This window comes from Gopherus flavomarginatus, chromosome 6 (assembly GCF_025201925.1).
Source record: "Gopherus flavomarginatus isolate rGopFla2 chromosome 6, rGopFla2.mat.asm, whole genome shotgun sequence".
Taxonomy (NCBI): domain Eukaryota; kingdom Metazoa; phylum Chordata; order Testudines; family Testudinidae; genus Gopherus; species Gopherus flavomarginatus.
In genome coordinates, this window is record NC_066622.1 from 9,119,001 (window position 1) to 9,141,538 (window position 22,538).

Consider the following 22,538-nt stretch of genomic DNA (forward strand, 5'->3'; position numbering starts at 1 on the left):
CTCCACAGCCGATTGCATCACCTAACGCACCACTACCAATAATCTATAACAATCCAGGACATTTTCAGCAAACCCGTTTCTGCACATGCACCTGACAACAAAAATGTCGGTTGAGCTAATTAGTGCGTCCAGCTAGGGCAGCTGGGCACCCAACCACATGATCTGCATGCATGAAGGACCCTATTTGCTGCACTGGATTCAGCGGAAGTTTTGCCAAAGTACATTTCAAGTAAGGAATGCAGGACCTGGTCCAAAGCAGATGCTCAGCCACATCTCTGTGCACAGCAGATATTGAAATGATATCAGTTTGGAACTAGCTGAAATTTCATCCCATAAAGCACCATGTATATCTTTGGCTGTATAAAACAAACAAATAATAATGAGAAATGTAATATGCAGAAGTCAGGGAAGCATGGAGTCAAATGGCTATACCTTCAACCCTCATCATCCTAATAGCATTCCGTCTAGAAATCCTTTACAATGGTTCTTTTGGCGGAACAGTAGTGCCCCCAAATGGAAAAACCAGGCCAGGCCTAAAAGAAACTGCTCCCTTAACCTAAGGAAGCATGTCCATAAAATGATTCTGATGGGGAAAAGTTTTTTAAAAAGTGTATTCACTCATTTCACAAGGAACACCCATGTTTCCCTCCCTTTACAGATTTTGCAGTTCAACAACTATTCCTGAAAAGGGTTTCGTTAAATACCACTCCTCATTGTTCAATAATCACTGACTGAAAGCAAAATACTGCTAATAAGTTAGCAAGGCATTCCTGTTAGTGAGATGAGTCAAAGTGAGATCAATAAATAATTGCATTTGAAGAATTATCCCAATCCTGTCCAATCATCTTCCTAGTTAAAAGGCTGAAAGTACACCCAGACAGGGCTTCTTACAGATCTTGATTTATTTATGGATTACCAGCATCACACCGGATAATAATGTCTAACATTATACAGGTGCTTTTAAAACCGCTGACTTACCTTAAAAAGGTGACTTGTCTTTAATCCTGAAGAAAGGGTGGGCAAACAGCGACTGTGAATAGCTGATGTAACGTGGAGATTGGGCATTCGGGATGAATACTGGACTTGACTCAGTGCCCACTTCAATTAACATTGTACAAGGCCATAGTTGCACCATGTTCATGCCATACTGTTCTGTCACTGGAAGCCTCAGAAGGTTTCCTAGTGGTGAGTGACAGTCTGCTGACAAGTCAGATATGGTGTATGGAGAATGGCAGCATGACTGGAAAGGTGAGTGATGGATTTAAGGATATAACCCCCCAAGCCAGCCACCAACACTGCCCTGCCAAAAGCATTGCCATTTTCCACCCCACTAGTGAGATTCAGGACATGTCCTAGGAGACACCCCCTCCACCCCACGGAGTCCTGCAAATTCCATACTGTTTCCTCCCCAATAAAAATAAAATCTCCCTCCCTTTCTTACTTCTCTGTGCAAATCCCTCGATCCTTCTATCCCTCCCCTCCATCTCCCTAACTTTCCTCTCGTTGGAGCCTCATGGAGCCTCCATGCAGCTCACCTACCTAGCAGCTGTTCCTCATGGTGAGTGCCCTACCATCAGTGGGATGGCTGGGAAGCAAGCCCCCCGTGGCAGTCAGCAGGTGAACAGTCATCTATTCTGGGGAAGGCGAGTATCCTTTGACTGTAGGCGGTCATCCCTAGCCAGCCTTGGCGGTCAGGTGGAAAAAGAGGGGTGGAACAACTAGGTGGTGAAGGACCAGTGGTGAGGAGGGTTTCCAGGCTTGCTCCCGGTACTGACTTTTCTAGCCCTTGGCTGGGGAATGGCGGGCAGGCAGGCAGGCACTGGCAGGGGGAGGCTGGCTGCTGCCACTACAGGACTCCCACTCAGTGCTGTAGCAAATTGGCACCATCTCCATTTCTCCTGTGCTCAGATGATGCCACAGCACCCGCTGAAGGAGGGAGTTTACAGGGACTATATAGCACTGTGATGAGGCCATACTCTATCCCCATCGTCTGATGCCCCAGAAACGGCTCAGATCCATCTTCTTTAGTATTCAGTCTGTATTTTATTCCAGAACATTCCACCACCACCAGTACAGTGCGACAGCACAGTTTTTAAACCAGACTTCTTTGAGTCCCTCTTCACCCAGGACTGTAGGAGGAAAAGAGAGCTCCTTGCCTTGGGCACGCTGGGCTCAGCTCGCCCTGTCCTCCCTCCTTTGTAACACTGCCTTCCTTGCTTTTATCAGGCTAGCCAGCTAAGGGCTTGTTAATTCCTTACCTCCCTAGCCTCTCCTTCTGATTAGTTAATTACGCAATCAGCTATCACTGGGGAAACTGAGGCTACAGCCATCAGAGAGCTGAGCCCACCCTACTCTGTCACAGGCACATTCCCCATGTGATCCTAAGAAGACAGGGGAAGCAAAAGCAGCTTTCTCCTTGCAGCAGTGACTGTAGCTGCAGCCGTGGTGGGTGCAACCCTGGCGTAGCAGATGTCTGAGGGTCTGAGCAAGCTCCCATTACTGCTGTGAGAGTGAAACCAGACCCTGAGTGAGTGGCAGTCAGATGCGTCCAAGGCTCAGAGAGGGCTAAAATTTTAAGCCAAGCCAGGCCTAATAGTTTTGAGTGAGCCTGAGTGAATTCCCCCACAAATGCATACACCCCATAGCTAATTTCATGATCACAGCTAGGCACAGGATTAGCCCAAAGATGGGGTGAAGAGTCAGCGAGAGGATTATTTGGTATACGAAGTATTGCAACCCTCAGCATTCAAAACCCATGAGTCAAGACTCTCAAAAACCAAGAGACTGCCTTAAAAAACCATGACATTTTAAAAAATGTAATTGTGGGCTCTGTTTGTTCGCTTTCTGGTTCTGAGGCTGCATTTGGGTCATGTTTTCAAGCTTGTCTCCACCATCAGGAGGACTAAACTCTTACTTTTTCTGTTGTAATTAAATTTGAGAGTCTCATCCAACCATATGCCTCCAGGAGGTGGGGCTTTATGACAAACAATAGAATGGTGAGGCTCATGAAAAGATCGTGAGCGCTGGCAACTAGCTTTCTTAGTTCTTTCACCATGGGCACTCCTGCAAACAAACAGTATGAACAGGGGAGAGAGTGATCCTTCACTCGCTCATTTTATATTGAAGACTGGGCTACACAGGGAGTTACTACAGGACAAGCCAGGACACAATTCTGCAGTGCACCAGCTTGCCGCGCAATACCATCCCATGCGGACACAGCCACAGTACAGTGAAAATCCCGTGTACGCAAGCACGTGTTGAGGCAGCGGGGGGGAAAGATGCAGCTTTAGGCCCCAGTGCCCAGCCTCCAGCTACAGCAGCAGAGTCCAGCTTCTTGTTCCTTTCAGCCCTAGCTGTCAAGCTGCGTGGGTTTCTCTCTTCAAGGCTCTCTTCACAAGAGAAAAGGCTAGAAATTTACCTTTTGGGCTTTTTTAAATAAAAGCTGAGCGATTCTCTTTTGTGGGGCCCAGACGCCTGGCTCTGTTAATGAGGAGCTTGTGCAAGTCCCCCTCCGCCTGCCAGTGCAATGAGAGACCTACCTCAGGCCTGTAATCCAGAGTGACTCTGCTTCCCTGCCACAGGCCTCTGTGGTACTCACTTCACCTCCGATTTCCAGTAGCACGCTCCTCTCGCTGCAGCCTCCGGAATTAGCACTGCACCAGCAGGATCCCGCTCTTCCATCCCTACTCTTGTTTGTTTGCAGTAGTGCCCATGATGAAGGAGTTAATAAAGCGAGTACAAATTTCTCAACTGGGACTGCATTTCCAGAGCCCTTTCCAAGGGAGCTACATTAAGGAGCACTGATTAATGACAAATATTTCCAAAGCGCTCAGGCTGATAGCTACTACCTGGGCTATCAGTCAATTTAAAAGAAACCACTGGAGCCATTCAAATCCCTAATCTTAATCTAAGCGTTCACTGACTCTCTTCTTTCAGAAACCTGTCTAATCCCATGCTATCATTTGACATCACTTGATGGGTTAACTGTGCATTCTAACTCAAGGGAACCCACACGCATGTGGTACACAGAGCAGCACAAATTGTTCACATTAGAATTTGTGATGGGCACAAAACCTTCAAGGTTCCCTAAGTACGCAAGCCTTCTGAGCTTACCCAACAGGACAGCCTTCTCCCACCTGGTCCCCCGCCAGTCATCCTGTGAAAATCCTCCACCCCATTCCTTATCCACTTCCACCCTGCTCTTACACCCATCCAGCCCCATACACTGGATATCCCTGACGCTCATCTATAAGCAAATGAGATCTGGTAACTGCACTATTCACAGCTCCCCAAAGAGGCAGTAGCATCCTGGAACTAATCTCTAACAGGTATTTGGTCTCTGGGCAGCCCAGGTCCTATAGAGGTGCAGGCCAGCCAATGCACTGCTTTTGACAGGAGGTCACAAGAAAAGGGTGTGTGTCTAGCTGAGATTGTGATGTGGAGGTTCTCATAAGAACAGCCATGCTGGGTCAGACCAAAGGTCCATCTACCCCAGTAGCCTGTCTCACAGCAGCCAATGCCAGGTGCTCCAGAGGGAATGAACAGAACAGGTAATCATCAAGTGATCCATCCCCTGTCACCCATTCCCAGCTTCTGGCAAACAGGTTTTGTTGGTGTTACTAGCCTCTTTCTCCAAACCCAAAAAGATGCCCTCCTGGAAGGCATGTGTTACTCAAACACATGTTAGTGGGCTCAAATAGAAATTTAATGTTCTGTGAAAAACTGGTCAGACTAGATGATCTAATGGACAGGTGTGGGTTTGAGTTAATTAATCACTCCCTAGTTAGGACCCTAATGTATGGATGTTTGTCTGTTGTTTTTAATTTGGCATTGGAGATTAATTTAAACTCTCTTTCAAAAAAATGATTCTTCTTGTAAATCAATCAGTTTTAGGCCCATTTGACCTGCCAGTGTCTCTTTAATGATTGATGAGCTGGAACACAAAAATGAAACCCTCTCGCTTTAACTGCTCCCATCTGAATTTCCTTCACTGTACAAGTTCCACGAGAGACATTTTTTAAAAGGCATTTTGAGTTTCTGTCACTGATTCAAATTCTAGGTTTATAGCATGCCGCACTTTCATAGCATTATAATATGCAGAGCAGACATACAAATGGAGAATGGGCCATTAGTAAGAAATGTAACAGGACTATTTAATGAAAACATGCTCTTATTAGAAATGCACCACGTCTCAGGGACCACAGCAGGAATTTGTTAGGGTCCTTCAGTTTACTAGTGGCTACTAATTAAATGCAAAATAGCAATATTGATGCAAAAAGCTATGAGGAAAATAGTTTATTAGATTCTTTCCCTCCCCCCTCTCCAAATGAAAGCATCCCCTTACAACTGACATGCTTCTTGGCCAAGATTATCAAGAAGACAGCCTTCAGATAATGAAATCTTCACTCAGCAGAGCGTGTCACTGCATTCAAAAATGGAGGGGAAGGGTTTAGTTCAGAACTGTCATCAGCCTCCTCCAATATGCCGTTGGCATGAGTTCACATGGTAACCAGTAGGTTTTCCATATCTCCCACTCCTTAACGAAAGAGCCTTGCTTGCCACCCATACAACTAAGCACCCCAACAGTTGTCAAACCCTATTCCACTCGCTCCTTATCCCTTCCAGTGGAGGTTGCATGCAATGCCCATGCAGCTCACTTTCTATCGTATGCCTTTGTTTCTTGTTGCCTTTTCTTCACTAGAAGGTTAGTCTCAAATAATGTCAACAGACCTCTGTAAGTCACTGTACACAGCAGAACAAAGCTTCCATTTTAATCTCTCTGGACGTACAAAGTCTCCTTTTCCACATTACTGCAAGGGCTGTTCTTTTAAGCCTTCTGAGAAAATCAAACCCCTCCCTGAGGGCATGCCCTGACAGTGTGATGCACCAATGGCACGAATCAAAGGGAGATGCTACCTCAGGACCATTGAAAGAGGTTCAGCAGAGGACTGTGATGTTTATGTACAGAAAATGTTTGCACTATTATAAACTCTGAGTGCACGCCTGCTCCTTCACACTTTGCTAATCAAAAGTACACAGTATCAGATGACCCTGAGAACAGACGGATTCTGCTTATGTCAAATAGAGCTGTATTATCTCAATATTGAATCCTATTATAAGAAAAGAGGTTTTTTGTTTTGTTTTTTTTGGGAAAGGGGCGTTAGAATACAAACCAAAGACATCGGTGCGTCTTGGAAAAGCCAGCTGTAACTCCTGTCCATATTCTACCATTTTGAGGACCTGCATATGCAAGTATGAAATATTTGCTAGCTTCTACAGGTCAGAAGATGCAGTTCACACTGGGAGATATGGATGTGGTTTATGATCTTGGCTTATTTTGGTTACCCACAACAAATATGTTCATTTTCCCAACCCAGACTTTTGCGTTGTTTAATTTTGCCTTTCAAATACATAAGGAACTTCCTGATTATTTCTCCATTGGCAATAGAACTGATCAACTTAATACCTTTGAATAGCAGCATCTCATGAATAGTCAATATTCTTTTGATCCTCCAAGGTCCCCACAGCTAATCTTGAAGATTATGAAAAGTCTCTGGCTCGGTAACGGAATATCCAGTGAAAGTGAACACAGTACTACTAGGAAAAAGAGCAACTTCTGCTCCATGCCATCTTCTTTCCATTCAGGGAGTTTGGCACAATCCTGTCAGGGCAGCTAATGGCAGCACATCTTCTAGGGCAGTGGTTCTCAACCAGAGGCCACAAGCAGTTTTTAGGGAGGCTGCCAAACAGGACCAGCATCAGACTCACTGGGGCCCAGGGCAGAAAAAAACCGAAGCCCCACAGCACAGGGCAGAAGCCCAGAGCCCTGCCATGTGGAGCTGAAGCAGAAGCCTGAGAAACTTAGCTTCTAGGTGCCCCTGGTGGCTTGGGGCCCAGGGCAATTGCCCTGCTTGCTACCCCTTAATGCCAGCCCTGGTTTTTATATGCAGAAAACCAGATGTTGTGGCATAGATGGGCCGGGAGATTTTATAGCATGTCTAGGGCACCTCAGAAAGAAAAAGGTTGAAAACCTCTGTTCTAGAGGAGATACCTTGGGATGGGGTCTTGACATAGTGTAGAGATCTTGGGATCCCTTATATTGAAGCTTCTTTTCCCCATAGATCCGTGGGCTCCATATGTTTTGAGGACAACACCCCCTCGGCACCTCTACACAGTCACAAGTAACTCGACCACTAAGGAGAGTATTCAACGGAAACCTGTCAGCATGAAGCTTACAAAGATCTGGGGCCTCTTCTCTCAGTGCAATAAGGCCCCAAAACAATATGAAAAGTTGAGCGTAAATCAAAGTGGGAACATCTGAAGGAAATACAAGTCCCAGCTTGTTGCTTGCTGAATTCTCACAATTCAGCAAGTTTTTTATTTAAACACTGATAAGATCTTCTGAACACCATTTAATAATGATACAATAAGACAGACCAGACTTGACAGGTTTGCAATTAATTTTCATCAGCTCTTATTTACCTCTTTGATTCTGGCAGTTTTCCTCTTCTGAATTAGGAACACTAGCTCCCATTTTGTTATTTCGAATGTAGCAAAATCTCTAGTGCTGCTGGTGTTTAAACATAATATCTGTGTGGATGAAATGAGTAATAATCAAAAATTTAAGTTCTGAGATGAACCAATAAAAAGTGGGAAAAATCAAAGTGGAGTCTGAGTCAACACTCGTTCTGTTACACTTAAATAGCTAGCCAGTAATACTTGTGGAGAGAGTTCTCTCTGCACCCTACAGAGAGTAATTGGGATGCATTGCCTCCAACTCCATAGGATATGGGGATGTTCTTCTGGGATAGGGGGATTTAGGAGGTTGTGGACTGTTTGCTCCTAACAAGACCAACAGAAAAACTGGCAGAGATTTACCACCAACTGGAACTTCACAGCTCCTCCATCCTGGAGGAATCACCTTAAAAGATGGTCCTGGGTTTTAATGGAGTGAAAAGAAACCCTGATGACATGACCACCTATAAGGTGTGGGAAGACCAAGCCAGGCACCCTAGGAAAACACTAAAAAAGGGATCCTCCCATAGTTCTCTGCAGCCCAGACCCTCTCCTGCAGATATTTTCCTAGAAAGGGAAGAAATATTCCATGTCATCCGCTGAGACCATTTTTTTTAACTTCCTGAAGAAGTGTAAAGCTATCAAAGGTCAAATCCTGCCCACCATCAGCCAATAGCTCCAGTGGCCCTAAACTTATTACTCAACTGTTGTAGTGGTTCATTACCACCGCTAGGCAAACTAGTGCTAGCACTTTTCCTCAAGCTTTTTTATGAATGGTACTCTAGGGTCCCTCTGCTATTGTAATTATGACCCTCTCTGCCTGGTCTTGAGATGCCCCCACTTCCAGTTGGCTGGGCTTGAGTTGCTGCAAACATAGCAGCTGAGAGACTGGTGTCAGGAGAAGCCAAAGCTCAATTCCAAGCACAACTGGATAAGCAGCAGTGGGAGCCAGCTGAGGTCTCATTCTAGAAAAGCAATAGATTTGTCTGGAGAGGATGAAAACCACTGAACTGCAACACTGCTTTTGGACACTGCTACAACAACAGAGGCAGTGACCCACAAACCTGAAGTAGAAGGCATTAAACTGTTCTAGTCTCGATCTTCATATATAGCTACATCCTAGTCTCATTAATAGGATATTCTTCCTTGAAAACCGCCATGACCTGGGAGTTTCTTGATAAATTGTTGTCTTATATGACCTTGGGCAAGTCACTTAGCCTCAGTTGTAAAATGTCACTTTCCTACCTCACAGGGGTATTGTGAGGATACACGCAGTAAAGACTGAACCACTTTGAGATCTGCTGATGAAAAGGACTAAATAAGAGCTAGATATTGTTACTCTCAGTAAGAAGCACTGCAGTGTTTCTACAGGATCTGGCTCGAAGGCCAAACTCAAATATTAATTACACCCTAAGTTAAACTACTGCATAAGCAATGGCATGGCATACTATTGCAAACAGCAGAACAAGCAGCAAATGAAACACCTCTAGTACACAAAAGAATATTTCACAGAAAACACTATAAAGTTGTGCTGTAAATTAAAGAAAATCAGAAATATTCCATACACTACTCTGGGTTATGTTATAGCATGTTTACATGCTTAACAAAAATAAAAACAGCTAATACATCTTAGTACTTTCCACTGATAAACATGTAGATGAAGATAAGTGACTTAATTAAAAAATTAAGAGAGTCTAGATCTACCATTATTCAGTTCTTAAAAATTTATATATCAGTGTTGTCCTGATTTACTACAGCTCAAACAGATTAGCAATATTAGCTAAGGTAAGAGTCAGAGAACAAATAATTCATTAGTGTTATTAACAAACCCTAATAAAATGCTGTTGAGCAGATGTCACAAGAAGAGTGAATTATGCATTATTTGTACATAATATGTACATGATGAACATATATGATGGAGTTTTAGAACAAGGATGATTATTTGAGAAAGGTAAAGAAGAGATGGGGGAAGTATTCATTAAAAGTTTTAAATTAAATGTTTACAAATTTTATTGTAAAACAGTACGATTCTGTATTATAAAACCCATCATTAAAGCTTGATAAATTAAGAGACTAAATCTAATCTATAGTATTGGCTGGAAGTTAGAATCTTATTTTCCCTGTACTATATATAGTTTGAAATATTTGCACATCAAAACAGACTCTGCTTTCACACTTGGGATCCCAAAGCTTTGTAAAAGAAACTGTGAAAAGAGTAAACTTTGAATCTCAATTTCTTCAGGAAGCCAAGTTTTTCTAGTCACCGTAAGTGTCCTTTTCTTCTCAGGGTGACCTTAACTTTCAGATGTGTAAAATGGTTTCCCTTTGAGTTCAGTTCTACTGTGTAATACATTTTAAAAATAACTATTTATCTTCCTCAATATATTAGTCAAATATACCAGGAGAAGCCTCTTTGGGTATTTTTGTTCTGAAGTTTGCCCAAGCTTAAGTCACTGCTGATTTAGAAGAAATGATACATTTAGTAACAAGCAAACAATCACGAATATATTTGCTGGAATGCCAGCTCTGCATTCGCCTATGTCAGCATATTTAAGTGTATCACTTGTAACTATATATCTATGTATATCTACACAGAGCAAGACATAACCTAATATAATTTGAAAAGAATGTTTTACACAACACATATTACACTGTTGCCAGCCTGATTCATTGATATTATGAAAACACATAGGCCTGAGTTTCTGAAAAATGTAAATGAACTGCAAATTGACAAAGCTGTTTTTAAGTTAAGTCAGGTTTATTTGTGAAATGCAGGAATCAATACATTACTCAAAAGGGTGTATCTGTGCAAAAGTTTTAATATTAAACAGATTTCAATGCTTTTAGATTTTGCACTGCTAATCATCATGATCTCAGCTACTTCCACTTTGTAATGACAATAATGAATAAACATGCTGTAATGAAGGACTCAGACCTAACAAGCTGATCAATTGTTAATTCTATAAAATGACTAGAACGTGTCCTTACTATCAATATCTAAATAAACATCTATTTGTGAAACTAATGTGACTAATGTATATCCTCCAGCTAGTCTGGCCCTTCTCCTTAATAATGTTATTATCATTTTGGTCATATTTAAGGAGAACTTGAACAGAATTATTTTCTTGTGCTTTTAAAAAAAAAGTAGCAGCAAAAATTGGTTTGACATTTAAAAAACAAATTGCATATGTATTACATGGACAGTGCAGTTTTACTGATAGCACTCCAATTAGAAATACAGAAAGATCCATTCAAAAACCCATTTTATAATGTTATTCTTAAATCTTATTGTTCATAACCAAACAGCAATTTTAGTAAAGTATAACTTATTACATCTTTTGCTTTAACCCTTGGTGTAGCAAAAGAAAAAAAGATTTTAAATAAAAGACTGCAGTACATGATAACTGTAGCAGAGCATGTTATCTGTAGATAAAAATGTACTTACACCAACATTACAAATTGGTTTATTTAGTACGGTGTTTTTAGCAAAGAGGAGAACCAAATTGGTAACAATCAATTTTGCAGCAAAATTAAATTATATATATTCTAAATACAAATAGCTACAAAATTATTACATATAGCTGCCATCATTTGCTGCAGTCCTAAACAAGATTTAACATTAATAGCTTATTCATTGCTAAAAGTCCAATTCAATGAGAAATATGTTCAGCTTCCACACTGCAAAAGCCTACCAGTGCTAAAAACATTGATTTTCCTCTGGCTTTCATGGCCTTTTGCAAAGAGACTAGTTAAATGCTGGTCCCCTTAAGCCTCCCAACAAAACAACAAACAGAAAGCTGGAGAATAGACTGTGACTAGAGAACAAATGTGATCTGCAGTTTCTGAAGTATATTAACATTATCTGAAAAATACTCAAATTTAGATACAACTTCTTAACATAAAGCAATTATGTTTCACCTTTACTCATGCGAGTAAGTCCCATTGCAGAATCCAATTCTGGTTGCAGGGTTCTGTAGACAGAAGCAGGGTCAGAATTCTTTTGTCCTTATGCATACATAACTGCTGCTAAAGTCTGTGAGAGTACTGGATACTGTACCTAGGGGATGCAGGATTATACCTTAATTTAACTATTTAAATCCTAAACAATTGTATTGCCCTTTTAATTGGTTTGTTTCTCTCTATACTGCATGGGGTAAATGGAATAATGCAAATTAAATCAGCTTTTGAGCCCCATTTCAAGTATCAGATGCAGAAACTGGGGCATTTCTGGATGCATTATTGGTTGGCTTGGAGCCCATGCAAAATTGTTAAGAACTGAAACTCATGTAACAAGTCATTGGAAGGAATATTTCCCCTACATTTGCAATAAGCTCTCACATTTTGACTAATAACTTTGATGTTATTTGTCAGGGTTTTGGCTGGGGGAGGCAGTAGAACAGATATGCTTCTGCACAGGATGGACATAAAGGGATCTTCTGGGGATTTTTCCAGGTTGGTGGGGGACAGGGAGTTAGTTTATTTATTGGCTGGCTGAGGTAAATTATCTCCATTGAATTATTTAATGCTGCAGGCAGGCTGAGTTAATCTATGTCTACGTTAGCATTTAACGTTGCTGGGTAGTTATCATTGTTATGGTAAGCTTAATTATTTTTGAGGTGCTCAAAGCTTCTCCATGGTCTTTTTATTGTTAAATCTAAATAAATGAATGTCCTGAACTATTAATGACATGCACAGGGAGACAAAAGTAGATTTTTTGGTAGAAGTGCTTTTAATTTACGAGGATATGCTGAATGCCATTCATTTGGGATCCATTCCTCTGATGCAGCATTCCATTAATCCTTCCATAAAATAAACCATCCCTCCCTGCATTCATCTGTGTCAGGTAGATCTAGAAATTGGAGGAGATTCCTCCTCAAATAAGACTCTCCTAAACAGGAGACTCACTGCAGATTTTTAAAGATATGTGTTTGTGAAGATATTTGGATTATGTTAATACCTACTCATTTATGCTAAAACATTTAAAACTAATAAATCATCCAGCCACTGTTAGATTAAAACTCAGTTTTTCCCATTTCTTTCCCTTTTTGCCCAGAATCAAGCAAACCCTGCAGTTGGTAAACATTTTCCCAGTAACCCACTGCAAATAAATTTCAGCTTCAGCCATGCAAGTTTCAAATGCTTTCTCATCCCATTCCTCAGAATAATGCATGTTCACCTGAAGTTTCAGAAATGCTGCTTAATGAACTGAAATAATGGAAGTGAATCCATCTGTTGAACCCCCTTACAGAAATTCTTCAATATTCCAACAAGTTATGAAACCATTTTCAGATTCAATTGCCCAAGTACTTTTATACACAAATGGGCTTGTACCGATATTTTGTTTAAATTGTATTGCATCAGTCTTAGATTCTAGGTGCTTCACAGGAATTAAGCAGACAATATTTGGTACAAAAATTAATATATCAAACAGCCCATATTCTGTTAACGCAAGCGCAGCAGATAATCATCATGGGTCCTCTACACCTGTGTTCATGCTGCATGGCTCCTCCCTCCATGAGTAGTTCCACTGAAATCAGTGCGGCTACACCAGGGAGTAAGGCACTATGCCACAGGACTAAAGGCAAAAAAGTCAGGCCCAGCAACAACAACTCTGAGTTAATCCTCATCTATCCACCATGCAGCCTGGTCACCCACCTCCTCCCACCACACCTATGAAAAGAAGTGGGGTGACTGTGGCCACAGAGCTCAGTCTCATAGGGAGGCCCTGCCAGTCACAAAGATCTCCTAAGCAGTTCTATGGACCACTTCAAATCCAGAAACAGCAACTGTTTGTCTGTTGTTAAACCACAGCTCCTCTAACAAGCAGCTAGTGGAGCCTCCAGCAACAGGCGCAAGGTATGCAGTTAGCTGCACATGGAGACCAGCAAAGCCAACCACCCCACTTTTTCTGTTCATTAGCAGAGAGCAGAAGGAACTTCCTGGAGGAACGGCTCAGTCAATTTCCTCCACCAGCCTGAGTGCCTGGTGGGTACAGGGCAACAGCAGAAAGGAGCCAAGTCCACAAAGATTTTTTTTCCAGGACTCTTCATTCCCAATGGCTGGGAGCAGGAGAGGGGGGTGAATGGAAAGGATTTGTGGGGTACCCACTAAATGTGCCCTAGGATCTTCTATTTTTTTTGGAAGCAGGGGGGATTAGGGAGATCCAAAAACTAATTTTACTAGGATGGATCCGCTATGTCATGGCTTGGATCCTCAAGGGTTATTGGTGCTGAAGATCCAAACCAAGGTTTCTTTTGTTTTAAAAAAATTATAGTTAGTCTCAGCAGGCTGAATGAATTTTACCAGGAAAAATAATTAATGATGCTTTTTTCTGAAGTTGGAAACTTGCTGTCTCCAATGTTATTAGCATGTTATAGTGATTTAAATTAAAAAGGAAACATTTATTTTATCACCTTGATTTCATCTCAGTGCAATATAACATTCTAGAAACAGGAAAATATTACAGCTCAGCATCCTAAATTCACTACTGTAACAAGATAAATCCATCCTTAGTAATGAAAACTTCTGCACTTCACTACATAAATACATCTGCAATGTACTTCTATTCACTGATCAAACTACCAGGAACACACAGACTTTTCATTGACTAATGGGAACACCACAGACATCCTAAGGTAACTAGACTCAACCAGTCATACATATCCTGATCCTAAAATACCACAACCTCAACAATGTTAAGCTGAACAATACAGCAAACAATATGGGATTCCATTCACTCACCAATAACTTATGCTAAGGTTTTAATTCCTAATACATCCATGTCTCTTGCACACCCATGGAAGAACAGAATCCTGCTATTTAATTGCTATATCATATTTTCAAGCTATCACAATTTTCTGTGCATTGCAATGTTTGCCACTGAAAGGCATCTCAATACAAAAACCAAAACTTAATTTTGCAAAGAATTACTAAACATTCAGTGCCATTCCGTCTGCTTCGAGATCTGGATTTGGCCCTCACTCTTACTAAAGCTACTGAACAAAGGGCCAAATTCTCCACAGACTTAAATAATTAATAACCCTTGAAATCTGTGTCCAAGGAGAATGTGATGCATAGTTTGTAAAATGCAAGCATAGATTCAGATATCCTGAACTGTACAAACACGAGCCAGAGGTTTGCAATTCATTTAAAAATTGTTAAAAGATCTTCTGTTAATTGTTTTATCCAAGCTTAGGGCTTGCTCTGACAACCAGAATTAGGTTTTCTTTCTTCTTGATACAGCGCGGGAAAAATTGCTTATTGCCATTTTAGAACCAAATTGTTGGTGTCCCAATCTACCTTTACCAGGTGTAAGTTGTTCCCACAATCAGAATGGCCAGGCTTAGCCCAACTGAAAACACACACCTCTTATCAGCAGGACTTTAACAACATAATTAAACATGTACTGCAGGTAGCGGTTCAGAAAACAAAGGCAGCAAAGCCCAAACCTTTTTTTTTTTAAATAAAGTACATTAACCAAACTCTGTTACCTGTAGTACTGCATGCAAAGCATGGTTTATAAATACTGTTGCTCCTAGTCTCCCAGAACACAGGAGCTGTCATTTCAAACAAGAAAAAGAGACGTTCTTTGTGTGGGCACTTTGTTGAGGAGAATATCCTACAAGACAGACCTGACCATGAAGGTTCTATTGTCAAAGCTCTCCCTTCCGCTGTGTTTCAATTACTATTACATTTTACAAAAATTAGTAGCACCACCATGAAATTTGGTTCTACTTTCCTTTATTTGGGCTGTCCACTGGCATAATTCCATTGACTCCAATAGAGTAAGTTCTAGCAAGAGAGGAATCAGGGCCATGGCATAAAGGAGTTACAAAGCAATCACTTAAAAAGTGTTCCATTTCAGTGATGTGGCTTGTGGAAATCTGCATTAACCTGCTGGTTCCTATTGGCTTTCCTGGGATTCTTTAGAGCAGCACAGATACTCTGCTTACAGTGGCACAACCCCAAAGTAAATTCCCCTGGTTTGCAAGCGCTCAGCATGCATTACAGCTGAAAGCACCATCCAGCCAATGCAGGAATGTTAGCTGGCTCTATGAACATATGCTGTGGAGAGTCTAGCATTCCTTGCTCCTGGAAATTTCTTTAATACACTGGCTTAGGCACGGACACGTACGCTGCAGGAGAAGGATGAAATGTTTGCTTTGCAGCATCCAGATGTTATTAACTATACTCTCCCCTTACAGTAAAATAAAATAAAATTAAGCATAGTTGTAAATGAAGTACTTGATCCTGCAATGGCTTTACAGCAGGAAGAACACCCATTAATGTCAAAGGAAGTCCCAAGTGTGGAGCACTTTCAAGATTTTATAGGGACCTTTCTTCAAGGAGAACCTGAAAATTGTTTACTGTCATTAACTACGTCAGCCAAACACCTCATTATTGTTTACCTGCACATACACATTTTTAGATCAGAAGCAGTGTCGGACAGCTCCAGTCCTTCTTACTCAGGCACAACCATCCTGAGAGCTTCAGTCTTTACCGTGGCAAAATGGGAGTTTTGACTGACTGAGTGAGGACTGCAAGAGTTGGCCATAGCTAAATAAAAATGATTGCAGAGGGGAATCAAGGAAGACAGCATACACATTTTCACTATTACTGATCACCAGTTCAAATCCAACCCATGTCTGCAGCTGCAGTGGGAAATCACTACCATGTCATACCTCAGGCATTCTCAGACTTTTGTACTGGTGACCCCTTTCACACAGCAAGCCTCTGAGTGCGACCCCCCCCCCTTATTCATTAAAAACACTTTTTTATATATTTAACACTATTATAAATGCTGGAGGCAAAGCAGGGTTTGGGGTGGAGGGTGACAGCTCATGACACCACCCTCCCCCCGTGTAGTAACACTGTGACCCCCTGAGGGGTCCCGACCCCCAGTTTGAGAACCCCTGCATTATCTGTTTGGTTTATGCGATGTGCAGAACTGCCTGCTGAGGGCGTGATCCAAAACTCGTTGAAAAGACTCCATCGATATCAATGAGCTGTGGAGGAAGCCCTAAGACTGTCATTTCAGTTCACATACATCACCACAGTGACCTAAACAGAGGCCAAAGATTGAATGGGGCTAGGGACAGAGCTACTATCTCATTTCTAGAAGGCAGAGGACCCCTCAGAAAGGACTGAAGCCCATTATCACGCTTGCTTTAGCACTGCTGAAGCTGATCTTGTTCTCTAATTAGGGGATTTCAACCTTCAGGCTGTCCACCCAACACCCTTCACAAGCACTAAATTCACTCAAAATAACAAATTGTATTAAATTTAAAACGGCAAAGCAAAAACTCTGCAATAGTGTCAACTAAAAAACATTACAAAAATTACATTTCACACAGATGAAAATCATTACAATTCTCCAGAGACTTCCCCTCTCTGCAGTAACCCATGTCACTTCCTAGCTAGTAAAAAACATGCCACAAGATATCAAAAGACTGTAACGTTCTTCTAATTTTAATATTCCTCTAATCAAATAATGAGTTGTTTACTATCTTCTAATTTAAAAGTAATTCATTAATTGTATTCTGTCACGTCTTACGGGTAGCCAAGGCATGAGAACAACACACACTCCTGGGGAACAACACGGGCAGTGTGGGAATACTTCATGCGGTTCACAGAAATGTAATGCTTCCTACATATATTATCACTTCAATTTGAATATATTATTTAATAATTGCAAAGAAACAATATAAATGAAACACCCCAGTGACTGAACTTGGTGCTCAAAATATTTTTAAATAGGCTCAAAAGTGTAAATTCTAGGGAATGTGAAAAAATAGTGGAGGAATGTATACCAGTTACAAGCAGACAATATTTGGTATATCCACAAGTGGGTTTGATTCAGCTTCCACTGAAGTCAATCAAAATCTTTTCATTGGATCAGGCCCAAAATGATAATGTAACAATAACGTTTAATTGAGTGTCATGAAGTGGAAGAGAACAGACTGTACGTAGATATTATGTGCATTGCAAAAGTTGGGTCAGATTCAGTAATATCGGCCCAATACTGCAAAAGCTATGGAAAGTTATTGTTTGTTTGTTTTTATTGGGATGTAGCAAGGTAGTAAAAACATAGGGGCCAGGTCTGCCACCCTTCCTGGCTACTCATGTAAAGGTTGCAGTAGGATCACATCCAAAGTACTAATGGTATTTGGTGCCTGCAGATATATGATATATATAAACATGATTGTTCAGATGACAACTCATGGTCTGGATAGAGAACTCATCAGGTTGGGTGTTTTTTTTTTTAAATAATCAGGCAGCAGCACACTGTACTAGTGTCTGGTTTATTGAAAACTAAGGTATCAACATTCAACCCATCTCTTAACCAGAAATCTTTGAAAAATTCAACTTCTTTGGGGGCAGGGGGCAGGCAATCCAAACTTGTTAAGAATTGGTCCATTCTGTCAACACTTGCCCTATTCATCAGAAGCAGCAATACAGAATCACTAAATCCGTTTTAGATTACAGTTTAGGTCAATGTGTGTCCAAAGCAGTCACCTGATTGGCTGTTGGTGATGTCATACCCCAGTGACTGCAGTTTTAACGTCATGCATATTACCCCAATCATCTACATAGCAAGTATCATCAGCGTAAGTGCTACAGTAAATCACTGGAACAGAGACTAAAGCTACTTGTTGAAAGGGAGTGAAAGAGATCGGGTGCTTTAAAATGGTTATCTTCAGGTTTTATTTTCGCAGTGGAATGGGGTCAGCAAAGAATGCCTGTTTCATTGAAAGCAATGGGGACTGTAATATCCCTAGCTAAAATAAAGTGTGTGTGTTCAAAAGGTCCCGTTTGAAAATGTTAAGAGGTTGCCAGTGGTGAGACAACAATTGGTCCAGGAAATAAAAACTATTTCAGGAACCATAATGTTTGGCAAAATGAAGTCAAATCCATTTCTCAGGAACAAATATGTAACCGTGACATTTTCACAGGTAGAAGAGCCATGAAAGTACGTTGTTTACATGAAATATTGATACTCTCTTAGTACTGTAAATTGACGTGCTGGTACTTTCTTAGGGGGGTGGCAAGGCAAGTCAAATCTGAAGGCAGATGTACTTAAAAAAAACCACTGTAAAATGCTACGTCTACCAATGGAGGTCCTGCTTGGTAAATTGATGCACATGTGAAAGGCAGCTTGCCCATACGCAGCTGGTCACTCTGGGAACAGACAAGTCATTATTTATCCATGATTCGGATAACTAATCCATGAAGTGACTTATATTCATGAACGCAAACCGTACCATTATCTGTCTGAAGAATAAATGTTGCACTTCGCTAATCATTTAGTGTAAAAGTGTTATTAACAAAGTGCAAATTCCTATTGCTCCCTTTAAATATACAGAGCAATTATAATTACAGACCATGCAAATATGCGCTGAGTGCATGCTATGAAACACGGTGTCAGAAAAGCACACATGTCAAAGCAATTCCGCAACGCATCTGTGCTCAGGCTGTGATGCGGTGATTCAGCACACACCTTGGAGGATTCTCAGCGGCACCCGAGGAGTGTGCTGTCAGGAGTTAGCTATTCCCTACCGCTGAGGAATCCGTGGGAAAGAGTCAAACTCTAATTTAAATTGGCGACACAAAAAAAATCCTATGAACCTTCTTCTTATTTTGAGTATTTTCAGCACACACAGCCGGGCAAAACGGGGCGCAGCTGACAGCGGACCCGCTCGGGACAGTTCAGCGCGGCGCTCGGTGAGTGTCCCGGAATCAGAGCAGTAACTCCGGCTAAACAAACCCAGCCGTGCTTAGAAGCGAGGGAGGCTCATTTGCGGGAAGGCTCGGCTCTGCAGCCCTTCGGACACAAGCGATCCCAAGGAAACGCAAAGCTCCCGACACTAGCCGGCCCTGGTCACCCGCGCAGCCGGAGTGGGGGGAAGAGGACTCCGGGGAACCACATTGAACTCGGGGGGCTGACGGGACCGAAACTTTGTTCAGCCCCTTCCCTGCCTTGCATCTCGAGCGCTCGGGGGAAGAAAAGAGGCGGAGCAGAGGGGCGAGGAGAGCCCGGCTAACCAGCGCTGCGCTCCGGGCCAGGAGGAGGATGGATCGCGGCTGTCCCAGGACCCGGGGGTCGAAGCAGTTGTCTCCCCGCGAAATGTCACGCTTTATTGATGAGCCACCCGCTGTGATTAAACCGGGACCTCAGGAGCGCTTCCTCGGCGGGCCCGGCTGCGGGGAGTCAATAGGCAGGAGGAGGGAGGGGACTCTCCTCCTGCACCCCACAGACCAGGCACATCTCTGCCCTCCCCCCAGCAGATCCGTTCGGCACCAGCTGCACTCGGGCAGCTCCCCCCGGCCGCCGCTGCTGCCCCGCTAGCCGCAGCAGCTGCCAGCCACGGGGGAGTCCTGGGGCAGAGCCGCCCTCCCGCCGTGAGCAGCCTCTTCGCCAGATCGCCCCCGGGCACAGCACTAGCCATCGCCGCCCCCGGCTCGCCCGGCAGCCACTGGCCCGGGCTCCGGGCTCCGGGCTCGAGCTCACCCCAGGTCTCCCGGGCTCTCCCCGGAGGGAGGGTGACGGGGTGACCCGCACTGGGGCTCTCCCCCTGCTCGGGGCCGCTCACCCACGCACCTCGGGGTCCCCCGAGAAGCGGGGAGCCGGCACCGAGCAGCCCCGCCGCCGCGGGATACCGGGGGACAAGCGCTCCCGGGTCCTTTCGGAACAAGCCCCTTCCCCGGAATTAGGGGTCCCCGGCCCCCGCAAGGAACCAAAGGGGGGGCCCGGGGCTGGCGAGCCGCTCGCTCCCTCCTCCCCGAAAGTTGGGAGACCCAGCCCGGGCCCGGGGCTCACCTGCAGCCGCTCTGTCTGCTCCAGCGACTGACGGACGGAGCCAGCCCTCTCCAGACCCGCCGTCAGCCGTGCGCCGGGGGCCGCCGGGCGCTCGCCATGTGGCCGAGAGGCCGAGCCCCCGCGCCCGGCTCCGGGGCGCAGCTGCAGCCGCTGGGTCCCGGCGGCCACTCACCCAGGCTCATCGCCCATGGCCCGGGCAGAGCCGCCGGCCGGAGCCCGCCAGGGAGGGAAGAAGGAAGTTCCGAAGCGGCCGGATCGGTGGGGCGGGTCGCGCCCCCGCACCCCGGACTCCCCCCGCGGCCAGCTGCGTCCAACTCCGGGGCGAGCCCCAGCGCGGCGAGGGGAGACTCAGCCGGGGAGGCTGCAGCTCTGGTTAGAAACTCGAGTGGCCCAGAAAGCCACCCCCCTGCCCATGGCAGCCGGCCCTGATTGGCCAGCCCCGCTCCCTCCCCCGCCGCTGGCTGCGGGGGGGGGGCAGCCGGCCCCCAGGTCTCCCCGCCCCTCCCCGTGCTTTCCGGGCGGCCCCGCTGGAACCCCGCGATCGCCGCCTGAGTCCCAGAAGGGGAAGGTTTCCGAGCCTTCATAACGGGGCTGGGGGAGGGAGATTTCAGAGGGAGCTGAGTCCTGAGACCTACCCGCGCCCGCTGTCCCCCATCCCCTGCAAATACTGGGCGGGCTTGGGGTAACCAAGACTGCGGATGCTGCCAGCCTTGGACCAGGGCAGTCTGCGCGAACAGCATAAGCCGCGGGGGCTAAGGAACCACCTGGGAGCGATTGCAAACTCATTGATCTCGTACGCGGACAGAGACCCAGGAACCCACATTGGCGGGGAGCAGACCTCGGACATCATCTTCTCCCCTCTCCCATCCCCTTGTTTATGTATCTGCCTTCCAGTTACTGTTCCTTACCCAGTAAGTATCAGAGGGGTAGCTGTGCTAGTCTGTAGCCACCAAAAAAAGGAGGAGTCTGATGGCACCTTAAAGATCACCAGGTTTATCTGGGCACAAGCTTTCCTGGGTAAAAAAACCCACTTCTTCAAATGCATGGAGTGATACAGATACAAATTACAGACACAGGCATAGATAGATATTGTTTCCCTCACCCCACAGGAGGACCATGGCCACATTTTGACAGGCGGTCACATTCTCCATTACCCGGTCCCTGCAACATAAAGAGGGATGCCAGAGTGCAAATGCTCCTCAGCACAGATTTCTCCACTTTCAGTCTGGCAAACAATTCCCAGGTCAGCCAGGGATGTGGGAACTCTGAAGACTCAGAGCTCAGATTATCATCCTGGAAGATGGATGCGCCTCAGCTGACCCCACAAAGGCTCCAAGCAACCTTCCCAAATACACTAACCCTTCCTTTAAACAGAACTCGGGTCCCTCTGCCTGCTACCTCTTCAGAGGGAGGGAGGAAGCACAGTACTTGTTGTTCTTTCTTTAGCATCTTCCTACAGCACCCCATTCTCTTTCTTTCCCCCTCTTTCTGCTCCATAAGGTTCCCAATTCCTCTTGTCCCTGTCATCACATGACAGCACATAGTAAAAGTGGAGACGCCTTTTGTTTCTGGGAATTCTATGCCTGCTGCATCCCCAGAGCCCTGCAAGGGAGGAAACACAAGTTGTTTGCAGTGCAAGATCTTGATGTTTTTCCCAGGTTGCATGGCACACGCTGCTCTCCCACTCAGCCCAAGCTTTTAGCTGTCTAGCAGAGCCACTGCTAGGATCAGAGACCTGGGCGTGCCCTAGCTGGGGGAAGAGGACAAAGCCAATTCCCAAGCAAAGGGGTTGGTCTGCAAATCCAATCAGCATCTTCTTTTGAAAACACTGGCAACTTGGCAGGCGTGATAGCACGCCAGAGGCTTGACCTGCCAACCTTCCTCTGGTCACAAGTCTGGTCAGTAATATGCTGCATCCATAAGAAAATGGACTGTCAAATTTAGGAATTAAAATTCAATGACATTTAGTGAAAAATGTTTTACTGGCAGTTTTCTAGTGGTTGGATGCAGGGGTCCCTGGGTGACCTTGGGCAAATTCACTGCTCACTTTCCTCTCTCCCCCTTTGACTGCCTTGTCTATTTAGACTCCAGATTCTTTAGGAAGGATTTGTCTCTTACTGTGTGAATGTATTGTGCATAGTACAATGACACTCTGATTGTGGCTGGGGCCTTTAAGTGCTATTGCAGTAGCAGCTATCATCAGCAT

The 22,538-nt window shown here is 44.2% G+C and overlaps 1 protein-coding gene across 2 annotated transcripts in view; it reads right to left on the reverse strand.

The window, feature by feature from the left end:
- TAFA4 (TAFA chemokine like family member 4) overlaps nt 1–20,376 on the reverse strand; it is a 109,019-nt gene extending 88,643 nt beyond the window's left edge. For both annotated transcript variants that reach the window (XM_050957585.1, XM_050957586.1), the window contains exon 1: nt 20,333–20,376. The gene's annotated coding sequence lies outside the window, so the exon portion shown is untranslated. The remainder of the gene's footprint in view (nt 1–20,332) is intronic.
- Nucleotides 20,377–22,538: the final 2,162 nt, after the last annotated feature.